This window comes from Pan paniscus, chromosome 6, assembly GCF_029289425.2.
Source record: "Pan paniscus chromosome 6, NHGRI_mPanPan1-v2.0_pri, whole genome shotgun sequence".
NCBI lineage: Eukaryota > Metazoa > Chordata > Mammalia > Primates > Hominidae > Pan > Pan paniscus.
The window spans coordinates 89,270,665-89,286,869 of record NC_073255.2 but is presented as its reverse complement, the minus strand read 5'-3'; the positions used below and the strand labels follow the sequence as shown (position 1 = coordinate 89,286,869).

Sequence of the window (16,205 nt, the reverse complement as noted above, 5' to 3'; positions counted from 1 at the left end):
CCAAAGTACAAGATGTTGCCACCTCATAAGCTGCATAACAGAAATGCTCCATTTTTTACCTTATCAAAGTTAGAACCTTTCAATGAAGAATAATATAAACACTGCAGCTAGTGCCCACAAGGAATTAAATGGTGTTGTCACTTATTTCTTCAAACTAAAGCATAAAACCCTATTCAACTGAGAGCATTCAGAAAGCAAGCTATCCTCACCCAAGGAAACTAGATGGCTGTAGTTCTCCAACATCACATCCCCGTATGTTATCTTCTCATCAGGGTCCAGTTGCCGCCACTCCTCCTGGGTGAAATCCACAGCCACATCTTTGAATGACACTGGCCCCTGTAATGGCAACATGATCAGAATTGGGAGATATGGAAAAGGGATAGGGGGATAACATTTTACAAAGCTCACTGGTGAAGTTAACCATACCTTATTTTATGTTACAGATTATGGAAGGGAAATCATATTGGAAACACATATCCTTTGGGGTCCTTTATATATATACAAAAATAAAAACCCAAAACACAACTGAGCTCCTATTTTGCAACTGAACTGAGTTTTGGGGATATGAGATGAGTGAAACACCATGCCTGCTCTCAGAAAGCAGACAACCTAATAAGGAGATAAACATGTAAACAAACACAAGCATTTTACTCCTTGTCACTTCTTTTAGTCTTCTTTGCTGCCAGGCCCTCCCCTTCTCCGGGACCTCTTCATGTTGGAGTGCCCACCACTCAGTTCCTGGTCTTCTTCTTCCTAACTCACTGCTCTGGGGCTCTCACCTAGTTTCAGCTCCTTGTTCTTTTGGCTCTTTTATTCTCATAGCCAGTGGCCTCTGGCTATCTGCATGACTGATTTTATCTCAAACATCTCAATCTCACAGCAATAAATATTCGTTAAATGAATGAATGCCCAAAGCTGTTATTAGAGTAATGCTGACAAGGTGCAGAATGATTTAACGAAAGAGGATCAAATTATTTTAACTTTATGCCATCAGATTAGGCTTCACAGACTCAGTTAACTTGAAGTACTTAAAGATGAATTGTGTATTCTATGGGATGAAGGGGAGAAAGAATATGATGAGGTGTAAAAGTACCAATGGCAAACATGAAGCAGCTTCAATTTTTAAGAGGTTGGGACTGGGCATGGTGGCTCATGCCTATAATCCTAGCACTTTGGGAGGCCGAGATGGGAAGATCGTTTGAACTCAGGAGTTCGAGACCAGGTTGGGCAACATAGTAAGAACCTTATCTCTGCCAAAAATAAAAAAATTTTAAAAAATTGGCTGGGCATCATGGCACATGCCTGTAGTTCCAGCTACTTGGGAGGCTAAGGCAGGAGGATGGCTTGAGCCTGGGAGGTCAAGGCTACAGTGAGCTGTGAATGCAACACTGCACTCCAGCCTAGGCAACAGAGCGAGACCTTGTCTCAAAAAAAAAAAAAGAAAGAAAAATGCAAAGCTCCTGGGCTCCAGCAATCCACCTGCCTTGGCCTCCCAAAGTATTGGGATTACAGGCTTGAGCCAGCATGCCCCACCCAAACTTGCAGTTTAGAAAAAGGAAGTGCCCAGTAAGCACGTTGCATTATGCTGTTATTTATAAAGAACATATCAACAAGGGGTTCAAACCCAGTGATACAGCTAGGACCATGTAGATCCCAAGAGATAGCAGAGGCAGAGCCGCTAGGCTGGTGGGCTGAGAAACTAAAGCAGAACATCCAAGCTTATCCACAGGCAGGCCACAGGAGCTGATAAAATCACCGAGAGAGAGTAATAACTTTCTGGGTTAAGTTAGTCCAGAAGGCAAGGAGGTGGTAGGGGTTAGAAGACTGATCAACCAATAAATAACATAAAATTACATGTCAATACCACTTACATCAATACAAATACCCAAAATGAAACATAACCAAACAAAATCCAGTACCAGATTAAAAACATAATATACAACAGACAAATAGGACTTATTCCAATAATATAGACTAGTTTAATATTTGGAAATCTATTAATATGATAAGCCACTATAACACAGCAAAGAAGAAAAATCTTGTATCCATGAAGATACTTGAAAAAGCTTGACAGAAAAAGCTGATTTAAAAAAACAAACTAAAGAAAATAGAAACTGATGGATACTTCATTAACATCAATATTATATACACAAATATAAATATTACACCCTAATATGCCATAGTACATATGATATGTGACATATGTATTTCAATTACACACAAGCACATATATACAGTTTGAATGTATGTATACACACACACACACACACACACACACACACACACTTATGCCTCAGTCTTCTCAGTCCGAAAGTCAGGATTTTACTTAACAGGGAAAAACTACGTATCTTCCCACTAAGATCAAGAACAAGGTATTAATAAAATGCTCATTATCTACAATTAGAGAAGAGAAAACAATTAGAGGAATATAACTAAGAAAAAGTAAAAGTGCTTGGGCATGGTGGCTCACGCCTGTAATCCCAACACTTTGGAAGGCCGAGGCAGGCAGATCACCTGAGGTCAGGAGTTCAAGACCAGCCTGGTCAACATGGTAAAACCCCATCTCTACTAAAAATCCAAAAACAACAACAAAATTAGTTGTAGTACTAAGGTCAACTTAATAATACAGAGATACCAGTTTCCCTAAATTACTTTATAAATATGCAATCCCAATAAAAATACCAAAAAGCTTTTTCCTGGAACTAGATAAGCTGACACTACAGTTCATATGAGGTGGAAGAAAATCAAAAACAGCTCAGGGAAAAAAAAAATTTGGACATGGATAAAACTGGATCCAGGCCAGGTGTGGTGGCTCATGCCTGTAATCCCAGCACTCTGGAAAGCTGAGGCAGAAGGATTGCTTGAGGCCAGGAGCTTGAGACCAGCCTTGGCAACATAGCAAGACCCTGTCTCTACAAAGAAAAAAATATATATATTAGAAAAAACATAGAGACATGAGGACTTCTGCCCTCAGGTGTGATAAATTAACAAGTACTGGATATACCCTCCAACCTGAAACAGCACACACCAAAGAACAACAAAATCAAAAACAGAAAGAAAAATAAAACAAGAACATATATGAAGCAATGATTTGTTTTTTTGTTTTTGTTTTTGTTTTTTGTTTTTTGAGATGAAGTCTCGCTCTTGTCTTCCAGGCTGGAGTGCAATGGCACAATCTCGGCTCACTGCAACCTCTGTCTCCCGGGTTCCAGCAATTCTTCTGCCTCAGCCTCCCCAGTAGCTGGGATTACAGGCGTGCACCAGCATGCCCGGCTAATTTTTATATTTTTAGTAGAGATGGGGTTTCACCATGTTGGCGAGGCTGGTCTTGAACTCCTGACTTCGTGATCCGCCCGCCTTAGCCTTGTTGTTGTTGTTGCTGTGATTACAGGTATGAGCCACCACGCCTGGGCTGAAGCAATGGTTTTCAAGGCACTGATTATCAGGCAGTAGAGTTATCTATGAGTGATGGGAAATAAACAAGGTGAACCAATCAACTTCTGCCTTGAGCGTTTCCAGGCCATGGAGCAGGGAAGAAGAACCGAGGCAGATGTGACGAGAAAAAGTTGTGGGATGGGAAAATGGGCAGGAAATTACAACCCATAAGGAAGAAAAGAATCAGTCCATCAAAACTGGCCCAGAATTGACACAGAGTTCACAACCGGCAGAGAGCACTGAGAGAGTTCATCGTTCTATTCCAAATGTTCAAAAAAATCAAGACAGGCAAGATGTAAAAAAGACCCACGCTAACCTTCTACAGATAGTACAATATCTGAGATGAAAATTATACTGGAAAAGATGAACAGCATCGTGGAAAAAAGAGATTAGTGAATATAAAGATAGCAACAGAAGTTACATAAAATGAAACAGAGAAAAAAGAATTAAAAGCAAATAAAGAGCAACAGCATGTCGTGGGAAAATTTCAAGTGGCCTAATATACAGGCAACAAGAATCAATGGAGGGGAGGTGGCGGGTACTTGAAGAGATAATGATAAAAATGTTCCCCAAGAGATGACACCACAAACCCAAGATCCAAGAAGTTCAATGATCCCCAAAACAGAAACATGAAAAAAAGATACCATGACATATTGCAATCAAATTGTCCAAAACTAGTGATAAAAAGTTTAAAACAATAAGGGGGGAAGAAAAAAGACATGTTATATATAGGGGAACAAACATGAGTATGAGATCAGATGTCTCTTAGAAAAAAATGTAAGCAGGAAGACAACAGAGAAACATATTTAAAGCACTGTGGAGAAAAATCCAGCAAAAACACCTTTAAAAGCAAAGACACAATGAAGACATTTGCGGACATAAAATAATTCATCATCAACTAGAAGAAATGTTAAAGAAAGTCCTTCAGGCAGAAGTAAAATGACAGCAAATAAAAATTTAGATTTACACAAAGGAATGAAGAGTACCAGAAATGGTAACTGTGTATTTTCTCTCATTACTTAAATCTCTTTAAAAGATACCTGGGCCAAGTGTGGTGGCTCACACTTGTAATCCCAGCACTTTGGCCGGCTGAGGCAGATGGGTGACCTGAGGTCAGGAGTTCGAAACCAGCCTGGCCAACATGGCGAAACCTCGTCTCTACTAAAAATACAAAAATTAGCCGGGCGTGATGGTGGGTGTCTGTAATCCCAGCTACCCAGGAGGCTGAGGCAGGAGAATCACTTGAACCAGGGAGGCAGAGGTTGCAGTGGGCCAAGATAGCACCCCTGCACTCCAGCCTGGGGGACAGAGTGAGACTCTGTCTCAAAATAAATAAATAAATAAATAAATAAATAAATAAATAAATAAATAAATACAGTTTAATTAACAACAACGTAATAGATAGTGTGTGGCACTGATACCACCTGTAAAAATAAAATGAACAATGGTGTAAAGACCAAGAGGAGAGAAATGGAAGTGTCCTATTGTAAGCTTCTCTTATTCTAAGAAAAATGGATATTACTTAAGAATAAACTATGACAATTAAAGTTGCATACTATAAATTCTAACTCACTAAAATAACAAAACAGTGTGATAGCTAAAAAGCCAACAAAAGATATAAAGTAGAATCATTAAAAATTCTCAACTAATCAAAAGGAAGGAAGACAAATAGAGACATTTTAAAAAGAAACAAAGATGAGACTAAAAGAAAGCAAAGACAACGGACTATAACCTAACTCGTTTTATCAATAATCACATTACATGTAAACGGCTTATACATCCCCAATTATGAGACAGAAATAGACTGATGAAAACAAGCAAGATCCAAATTTTGCTGCCTGTAAGAAATAATACTTTAGATATAAAGATGCAAATAGGTTAAAAGTAAAAGGATGGAATAAGATATACCATGCATGTATTACTCATAAGAATGCTACATAAATAACAAAGTACATTTCACAGCCTGGAATATTAGCAGGGATAAGGAAGGCCATTTTACAAAGTGGTTAATTAATCAACAGGACGTAATAACCTTGAACATTTAGGTATCTAACATAACACATAAAGCAAAAAGTGGTAAAATTGCAAAGAGAAACAGAACCACAACTGCAGCAGATTTCAATCCCCTCTCCCCGACAATTGATACAAGTGGGCACACAATCAACAAGGATATAGTACACCTGAACAACACAACCAACCAACTTGATCTCATTAACATTTATCAAACACTCCACCCAACCAGAGCAGAACAAGCCATCTTCTCAGGCATGCACAGAATTTTCCCAAGACAGATCCTGTTCTGAGCCATAAATTTAAGAGGTTCCATGTAGCATTCCAGACAAAAATTCACAGTCTAAATCTAATCATGAAGAAACATCAGGGAAACCTAAATTTAAAGACTTCTATAAAATCACTGGCCTGTATTCTTCAAATGTTATAATGGCACTGTGGAACAAATCCGTATTAAACAGACTTAAAAAGCATGAAAACTAAAGGCAATTGACAGTCCTAGACTGAATCTTCTACCAAAAATTAAAAATTGCTATAAAGGAAATTATTGGGAAATTGGTAAAACTGGAAAATGAACTATAGTTTAGATAAAAGTATTAAATCGATAAATTTCCTGAATTCAATTACTGTGCTATGGATATTTAATAGAATATTCTTGATTTTATGAGCTCTAATCTAAAACTTTATAGGGTAAAGAGGCATGACACGTTATACCCACTCTCAAATAGTTCAGAAAAAAATATATATATAAATATATATATACACATACGTATATAGGCATATAAATGATTAATGTGGGAAAATGTTAAGAATGAAGTATCTGAACAAAAGGAAGTATCTGGGATTTCTTTGTAAAATCCTTGCAATTTTTCTGAAAATCTGAAATGATTTCAAAATAAAATGCTAAATAGAAAATAATGCTATCAAATATATATGTATATATTTGCTATCAAACATATATTATATGTATATATTTGCTATCATATATATCAAATATATTTCAAAAGGACTCAGAAACCAACTTAAAGGGATTCCGTCTGGCCAAAGATGGAATCACTTAATTTTCAAAAAGAATCACAACTTCTATGTACTGAAATATTTACTATCTGTTTAAACCCATGAGCTCATGATGGTAACAAAACAAAATACCCTCCTGCTTAAAAGCCTACTCAATATTTTAGAAACTGTCTTTCCTGCATGAATTATATAAACAAATAGAGAATAGAAATTTATCTTTAGAAAAGTATTCTAGGCCAGCCGTGGTGGCTCATGCCTATAATCCCAACACTGGGAGGTTAAAGAAGAGGATCACTTGAGCCCAGTTCAAGACCAGCCTGGGCAACATAGAGAAACCTGTCTCTACTAAAAATTAAGAAATCCACAGGGCATTGTGGCATATGACTATACTCCCAGCTACTTGGGAGGCTGAAGTGGGAGGATCACTTGAGCACAGGAGTTTGAGGCTGCAGTGAGCCATAAACGTGCCAGCCTGGGCGACAGAGTGAGACTCTGTCTCCAAAAAAAGAAAAGAAAAGTATTTTGGCTAGTAATTAAAGAAGAAATGGTAGAATTAGCAGATCACCAGTTTGCCTCCCCTAATGAAGGGAAATCACAGCAATAGTAAATCACAGCAATAATCAACAGTCAATAGTTCTTAACTTCACAAAAACAAAAAAGGTAACACGTGCCTCCAGAAGTAGACAAATGCCACGTATGGTATAGTTGTGTGAAAAGAACTGAACATAAACCTTATTAGACTTCCAGATCAAACTACCAATTTTACCAAGGCATACAAGATATTTTTTTAAAATGTGCTAAAGGTGAAACAAGGGTAACACAATCCAAACTGAGGATAACCAACCCAGTTTCTTCAAAACAATGAGCACGCAGGAGACATACTATGGGAACTATTAAAAGATTTAACGCAACTGCCACGTGTATTAAGGAAGAGAGTATTATGGGTTATTCCTAGCCCCTTTTAAAAAGATTCCTTACTGGCCAGGTGTGGTGGCTTACACCTGTAATCCTACCACTTTGGGAGGCCAAAGTGAAAGGACTGCTTGAGGCCAGGAGTTTGAGACCAGCCTGAGCAATACAGTGAGAATACATTTCTAGGCCGGGAGCAGTGGCTCACGCCTGTAATCCTAGAACTTTGGGACGCCGAGGCGGCCAGACTGCCTGAGCTCAGGAGTTCGACATGCATGACACGGTGAAAGCCAGTCTCTACTAAAATACAAAAAAAATTAGCAAGGTGTGGCAGCGTGCACCTGTAGTCCCAGCTACGCAGGAGGCTGAGGCAAGAGGATCGTGTGGGCCCGGGAGATTGAGGTTGCAGTGAGTTGTGATCACGTCTCTACACTCCAGCCTGGGTGACAGAGCAAGACCCTATCTCAAAAAAAGAAAAAAAGAAACAAAACAAAACAGATTTCACCATTTAAAGACAAACAAATACTTACAGATGAATCTTTTTAAAAGCCAAGAAAAGAGAGACTCCATGGAGAAAATATCAGTTTGGAAGTAACGGATGTCAAAGGCAGACAAAGGGTCCTGTGAGGAAGGGGCTAGGAAATGCCCGCTGGATTTGACTGCAATTAAATCACTGGTCACCTTTACTGACTGACTTAGCAAAGTGAAAAGGACAAAACGAAAACACGGAGAAGTGAAATAAGAAACAGAAATGAGGAAATCTTCACAAGAGAGTAACTGTTTGTATTGTTTGCTGTGCAACCCGAACAAAAAGACGAACAAATATTTGACGGATGATCACGTCATTCATTCCCCCCATGATCTAGGACTCAACAGTAAAAAAACAGAATTGTTTACTTGGATCACGATATTTCCGTCCCTGGAAAAATTATATGCACCAAGTTCTCCTTGGGCAGCAGGCCCTCTGCTTACATAAGCACCAAGAATAAGCCATAAATTACAGTAATTTAATGGTTGTTGTTAGGAAAGCTATCCACAATTAGACCAACTTGAATGAAGAAATTTTTCCAAGTCCTAGAAAATCTTTTAAATCCACAAGTAACAAAACTGGTTTCTCCTTATAATCAATGCAAACGATGTCATGGATGGTGATATGGTTTCGGTGTGTGTCGCCTCCCAAATCTCATGTTCAATTGTAATCCCCAATGTTCCCTCTTCCTCCTGCTCTGGTGATGGAAGATGCACCCACTTTCCCTTCACCTTTCACCTGACTGTAAGTTTCCTGAGGCCTCAGCCACGCTTCCTATGATAGAGCCTGCAGACGTGAGCCAATTAAACCTCTTTTCTTTATAAATTACCCAGTCTTGGTTATTTCTCTATAGCAGTGTGAGAATGGACTAATACAGATGGCATTTTCCTTTTGTGATGACTGCCAAGAATATCAGTCCTAGGTGCGGCTCAATTTCAACAGCCTTAAAATATACTACCCATACATACAAGCTTCACAAATCATTTTTGGTGCTGATCTGCCACACTAACTATATTTTACAGGATAATGTCTATTTCCACATTCCCATTTTAAAGTATGAATCCTGGCTGGGCTCGGTGGCTCATGCCTGTAATCCCAGCACTTTGGGAGGCTGAGGCAGGAGGATCACCTGAGGTCAGGAGTTTGAGACCAGCCTGGCCAACATAGTGAAACCCCATCTCTTCTAAAAATACAAAAAATTAGCTGGGCATGGTGGCGCACACCTGTAATCCCTGCTACTCAGGAGGCTGAGGCAGGAGAATCACTTGAACCCAGGAGGTGGAGGTTGCAGTGAAGCAAGATCATGCCACTGCACTGCAGCCTGGGCAACAGAGCAAGACTCCATCTCAAAAAAAAAGAAAAAAAAAAGTATGAATCCTTACAAACCTCTTAAAATGCATCACAAAATAAAATTGAGGAACATATACACAAGCAGGAAAACTCACCTGCAATGTGTTCATTTTCTGCTGCTCTTGGAAACTTGCAGAGACTGTGGCTGATAGACCTAGCGGGGCAGAAGCAGGTCACTGAAGTCATGAGGTCTCCGGCCTGCAAAGGCAGAAATCACCTGCATAAGAACCACAAAAGAAAGCTCAATAGGCTAACACCCTGTGAACACTCAACCTGCAAACACTCAGAAGGGTCTAAAAGAGTAATACAGGGTTTCGCCATGTTGGCCAGGCTGGTCTCAAATTCTGGCCTCAAGTGATCCGCCTGCCTGGGCCAACATGGCAAAACCCTGTCTCTACTTAAAAATAACAAAAAAAATTAGCCAGGCATAGTGTCACATGCCTGTAGTCCCAGCTACTCAGGAGGCTGAGGCACGAGAATCCTTTGAACCTGGGAGGTGGAAGTTGCAGTGAGCCGAGACCATGCTGTTGCATTCCAGACTGGGTGAGAGACACTGTCTCAAAAAAAAAAAAAAAAAAAAAAAAAAAAGAGTGATAGGGGAAGCATGCGCCTGTAACTCTAAGATAATCAGGTAGTAATTAGATGAGTTAGACTCTCATGGGTAACACGACTCCTGTTACAAATAGTCTGCCATCATCATCAAATACAAGGTGCAAAAAGAAAAAAAATTCCCATTATACGGCTCATGTTTTTTGTGGTTTGTTTGTTGAGACAGGGTCTCAATCTGCCACCCAGGCTGGAGTGCAGTGGTGCATTCACAGCTCTCTGCAGCCTCGACCTCCTGGGCTCCATCCATCCTCCCACTTCAGCCTCCTGAGTAGCTGGGACCGCAGATGCATCCCAGCATGCCTGGCGACTTTTGTATTTTTTGTAGTCAGGGTCTCCCCATGTTGTCTAGGCTGGTCTCTAACTCCTGGTCTCAAGGGATACTCTTGCCCTAGCCCCGCAAAGTGCTCGGATTACAGGTGTGAGCCACTGCATCCCGCCCGCATTTTCTTATTGTCTCTTTAAACTGCTTAAAATAAAGTAAGCCATAGGAATTGAGTATGTGAGCTCTCAGAAATGAAATGAATGTGTATAAAATATGGTTTTGTTTCTAAATTATCTAACTGAACTTGGTTATTGCTGCACCTAATAATCTTCTATTAAGAAAACTAGGATACGGGAGAAAGAACACTGGCCTGGGAGATAAGTCTCCTGAGTTCTACTATGAGCAGCTCTACCCACAAAGCCGGTGACCTGGTCAAGTCACCCACCTGCTAAGGCCCAGTCTCTTCCCCTAGCAACTGAGGCAGCAGCAGAGAATCCCTGCAGACTGTTCCTGCATTACTATGATTCTCCCAGGGCAGATCTAAGGGGGGGATCAGCAGATACTTAAGTGAGAGAATAGAAGTGCTGACGGACGTTTAGAGGCGGTCGAAATCTGGAGCACGGAGAGGAGGAGGAAGGACTGTTAGGGGTTAGCGGGGAGTGGAGACGACGTCCGCAGCTGAGGGTGGTGACACCCTCCACGCCTCCATAAGCCTCGTCCTCCCAGATCTTCCCATGCAGCGCCTGTTCGGTGCAGCCGGACCCTGCCCTCAAACCCAACACATGTCTCTCCGGCAAGCAATCGGGACCCTCCCTCTACCCCACACTCTAAGGTCCCCAACACACGGTGACTTCACCCAGGTCCTTCTCGCTCCGGGCCCGAAAACCCAAGACTTACCCTCCTGGGGCTCCGCAGCCTCTGCCCCACGGCTCCCGAGAGGCCGGGACGGGCTGCTGTCGCTGGCGCGCGCGTCTGCTCACGAGGTCCCCTCCTGTCCACCTCATCAAGGCTGTTCTGCTCCCGAGGGGCCCGGGCCGGGCCTACGGGGCAAATCCAGGCGGGTGTCCTTCTCAGGGCCCAGATCCGCCTCCCTGGGGCTCACTGTACAGCGACGGCTGGCGCCAGGCCGCCGAGGACACACACGGGCCAGGCCCAGGTCCCATCGCCCCTTAGCCTCCGCCACCAACTCCCGCCCGGCCCCTCTGGCCCCAGCGCCGCCGGCTCCGGGGTTCACGCTCGGGGGTCCCGGCTCGAGCCTCTACCCGGCCCGCGCGAACCCTGGGCCGCACAGCTCCCGCCCGCCTAGGTGCTGGTCTGGGTGGTCAGTGTCCAGCCCCGCAGACTCGGTGATTCTCGTCCACTAGAGGCCAAAGCCTGGAACGAGAGCAAGCGATGACCTGAAGAGGCGCAGGAAGCGAGGGCAGTGCGGAGGTGGCGCGCATGTGCGAACATGCACGCGCGAACACGCACGCAGGGAGAGGTGCACACGCGCTGGAGTGCACCGGAAGTCCGCCTCCCGGGACACCCACCGCGGGTCCCAGGACAAGTAACGGACTCTATTTCCCATGAGCCTACGCGCTCCCCAAGTTTAGGGGCCGTCTTAAATGTCTCTACCCCGCCTAAAGGTTAAGAAGCTCCAGGCTATGAGCTTTGGCAGCCCTGAACCCCGGACTGAACTTCACCTTTGTCTTTACTCCCTTTTAGGGTCAAGTCCAGGGCTCCGTTACTGGGTCCTGGAGCCCAAGTCCTCTGGGTTAGAACGGAGTTTCCCATAAGGAGAAGGAAAGGAAAGGGTGTATCATGGTCACTGCTCTGAAATGCTGAGAAGTTTCACTCAAATACTGGGACAGGATAAATGCCCAGCAATGCTTTCCAAGGAACAAAAAGAAAATAGAATTTGTAGCTGGGCACGGTGGCTCAAGCCTATAATCGCAGCACTTTGGGAGGCCAAGGCGGGCAGATCGCGAGGTCAAGAGATAGAGCTCATCCTGGCCAACATGATGAAACCCTGTCTCTACTAAAAATACAAAAATTAGCTGGGCGTGGTGGCGCGTGCCTGTAATCCCAGCTACTCGGGAGGCTAAGGCAGGAGAATCACTTGAACCTGGGAGGTGGAGGTTGCAGTGAGCCAAGATCACGCCACTGCACTCCATCCTGGCAACAAAGCGAGACTCCATAGCTTTTCTAGATCACACAGCGAATGCCTAAAAACTGTAGAGAAATAAGGACATACACACACAAACTTAACGAGGAAGAGATACCTGTGATCTTACCTTCCCCAGGAGGATTATGTTTACGGTTAGGTTATGTTGACCAAAAAGAGTCAAAGTCTGTAAAGAGTTTTATTCTGGGCCTCCTATTTGAGTGACCATGGCTGGTGACACAGCCTCAGGGGGTCCTGAGAACGTGAGCCCAAAGTGATTGGGTTACAGCTTGGTTTTATGCATCTTAGGGAGACAGTAGTTACAGGCAAAGACATAAATCAATACATGGGAAGTATATGTTGGGTCAGCCAGGAAAGGCTTTCAGGTCACTAGTAGATTGAAAGATTGGCAGTTTGTTCAGAGTTAAGTGTTGGCTGAACAGCTGGAAGACTACATAAAGAAATGGGCCATTGCAGTGGCTCATGCCTGTAATCCCAGCATTTTGGGAGGGTGAGCTGGGAGGGTCCCTTGAGGCCAGGAGTTCAAGGACAGCCTGGGCAACACAGCGAGACCCCCACTTCTACAAAAAAAAAATAGTTATCCAGGTGTGGTGGTGCATGCCTGTAGACTCAGCTACTCAGGAGGCTGAGATGGGAGGATCGCTTGAGCCTGGGAAGTTGAGGCTACAGTGAGCCATGATGGCACCACTGCATTCCAGCTTGGGCAACAGAGAAGAAAAGAAAGAGAGAGAGAGAAAAAGAGAGAGAGGAAGGAAGGAAAAAGAGGGAGGGAAAAAAAGAAAAGTTTGAGTTAAGATAAGGGGGATTGTGGAAACCAAGGTTCTTGTTATGTAGGTGAAGCCTCAGAACAGGCTTCAGAGAGAATAGATGATAAATATCTCTTATTGGATCTTAAAAGGTGTCAGACTCTCCAGAAAAGACCTGGAGTCTTTTCTGTAAGGGAAAGAGATTCTCTACAGAATGCAAATTTCCCCCAAAGAGATGGCTTTGCAGGACTATTTTAAAGTTTGTCAAAGAAAATATGTTATGGGGTAAAATACTGTGATTTACTTCAGGAACTGCTATCTGTCATGTGATGCTATATCAGAGTCTGGTTGGAGATGGGTATCTTACTGATAAAAAGAGCCTGTTTTGTCAGTCCTATGATCTCTATTCTAATATCTCTATTCTAATAGAGATCATAATGTTGGTCACCTGTGCCTAAACTCTGACGGGAGGAGAATTATGACAAGGCATGTCCAACCCCCTCCTTCCCATGATGACCTAAATTAGTTTTCCATGTTTATTTTGGATCCTGTTGGCCAACAGGGGAGTCCACTGAGTCAGTTGTGGGGGCTTAGAATTTTATTTTTGGTTTACAATTAAAATGTCAATTTTCAAAAATGGGATCATAAAGACAATGATTCATCACAATTTTTTGGTGAAATCTAACAGTGTTCTTGCCCAGTTGTTTCATAAAAACTGGTAAGGAAAAGACTAAAAATAAATTCTTCTGAGGCCAGGTGCAGTGGCTCACGCCTGTAATCCCAGCACTTTGGGAGGCCGAGGCCGGCGGATCATGAGGTCAGGAAATCAAGACCATCCTGGCCAACATGGTGAAACCCCGTCTCTACTAAAACACAAAAAATTAGCTGGGTGCGGTGGTGCGTGCCTGTAGTCCCAGATACTTGGGAGGCTGAGGCAGGGGAATCACTTGAACCTGGGAGGCAGAGATTGCAGTGAGCCGAGATCAGGCCACTGCACTCCAGCCTGGGAGACAGAGCAAGACTCCATCTCAAGATAAATAAGTAAATAAATAGATTATTCTGTTAACCTAGAATATTCTCTCCACAAATTCAGAAAATAAAGAAAACAATTTTATTATTGAATAAGCATTAAACCAGACTGTGATGCCCATCACAGGTGATCCATTAATGAGATGCAAAGAGAAATAAACCCTCCTTTTTTTTTTTTTTTTTTTTGAGACAAAATCTTGCTCTGTCGCCCAGGCTGGAGTTCAGTGGTGCGATCTTGGCTCACTGCAACCTCTGCCTCCCCAGTTTAAGCGATTCTCCTGCCTCAGCCTCCCAAGTAACGGAGACTACAGGCGCGAGCCACCACACCTGGCTAATTTTTTGTATTTTTAGTAGAGATGGGGTTTCGTTATGTTAGCTAGGATGGTCTCGAAATCCTGACCTCGTAATTCGCCCGCCTAGGCCTCCCAAAGTGCTGGGATTATAGGCGTGAGCTATGGCGCCCGGCCAAAGCGTCCTTTCTATATAGCCTGGCAGATAAAATCCATTGCATACACGCTCTCAAGATAAATAGTAACTCATCCTCATGCAAAAGGACTTGCTATGCAGTTTTTTTTGTTTTGTTTTTTTTGAGACAGGGTCTCATTCTGTCATCCAGGCTGGAGTGTAGTGGTGTCATCTTCTTGGCTTACTGTAACCTCCACCTCCTGGGTTCAAGTGATTCTCGTGCCTAAGCCTCCCAAGTAGCTGGAATTACAGACATGTGCCATCATGCCCAGCTAATATTTGTATTTTAGTAGAGACAGAGTTTCGCCATACTGGCCAGGCTGGACTCAAACTCCTTCTTTCGATTTCTGTGTGGCTTCAAGTGATCCGCCCGTCTCGGCCTCCCCCAGAGTGCTGGGATTACAGGTGTGAGCCACCGCGCCTGGCCTGCTATGCATTCTTAAACACTCATCCTAAATTCACCTGGAAATCAACGTGGCCATCCATGCTAGTTAATTACCTGTATCCAATGAAAAAATAAAACTTCTCACATCTCCTTGACAAGCAGGTAGTAACAGCTCAAGGTGCCTAGGCTAAACTCCCTAGGCAACAGGAAGATAGGGACACTATTTTCCTCCAGGTTTACATTTCAAAGACAAGACTCTTAGGCTCTTAAGAAAAAAATTCCTGGATTGTGACCAGGCATGGTGGCTCACGCCCATAATCCCAGCACATTGGGAGGCCGAGGCTGGTGGATCACCTGAGGTCAGGAGTTCAAGACCAGCCAGACCAACAAGGTGAAACCCTGTCTCTACTAAAAATACAAAAATTAGCCAGGCGTGGTGGCAGACGCCTGTAGTCTCAGCTACTCAGGAGGTTGAGATGGGAGAATTGCTTGAACCCGGAAAGTGGAGGTTGCAGTGAGCCGAGATTATACCCCTGCACTCCAGCCTGGGTGACAGCGAGATTCTGTCTCCAAAAAAAAAAAAAAAAAAAAAAATCCTCGGTTGTAATGTTGGCAAGTTCATTTACCTTTTTAAAAGATTTAGGTACATATCAAAGGCACAAAAGAAGTTATTTATATTACAAGGTTTATCAAGGAAATACTCTTTAAAAAGGAGAGGAGATAAGGTTAATTTCCCTTTTGGCAAGTAAGACAAATGTAATCTTTTTTTTTTTTTTTTAGAAAATCCATACAGTGAGGGCTGGGCACAGTGGCCCACATCTGTAGTCCCAGCACTTTGGGAGGCCAAGGCAGGTGGATTACTTGAGGCCAGGAGTTCGAGACCAGCCTGGGCAACATGGTGAAACCCCATCTCTACTACAAATACAAAAATTAGCTGGGTGTGGTGGTGTGTGCCTATTGTCCCAGCTACTCTGGAGGCGGAGGCACGAGAAGTGCTTGAACATGGGAGGCAGAGGTTGCAGTGAGCCAAGATGGAGCCATTACAATCCAGTCTGGGCAACAAGAGTGAAGCTGTGTCTCAAAAAATAAAAAAATAAAAAATAAAAAACAAAAACAAAGAGCCTATTTTCCCTCTCCCTGCCACAGAGTTGTCTTCAGTAATTTCATTCCCTTTTTTCCTGAGGGTTCACTGGGTTTCTGGGTCCTAGAAGGGGAAGTTCTCTTCAAGGTACAGAAACCACAACTCCACAGAGAACCACAGAGACGGCAGCATGACCAGACCCTGGCCAGGTTTG

The 16,205-nt window shown here is 43.1% G+C and overlaps 1 long non-coding RNA gene across 3 annotated transcripts; it reads right to left on the bottom strand.

Moving 5' to 3' along the window:
• Positions 1–20: 20 nt before the first annotated feature.
• Positions 21–15,558, bottom strand: LOC117978628 (uncharacterized). 3 transcript variants are annotated; one of them, XR_010112613.1, is made up of 4 exons: positions 10,567–11,012; positions 9,346–9,467; positions 210–336; positions 21–30 (listed from the first exon to the last, which is right to left on the bottom strand). It is a non-coding gene; the product is annotated as an uncharacterized LOC117978628 (long non-coding RNA). The 3 variants fall into 3 exon arrangements; XR_010112612.1 differs by having other exon boundaries at positions 9,346–9,448; XR_008625997.3 differs by having other exon boundaries at positions 9,346–15,558.
• Positions 15,559–16,205: the final 647 nt, after the last annotated feature.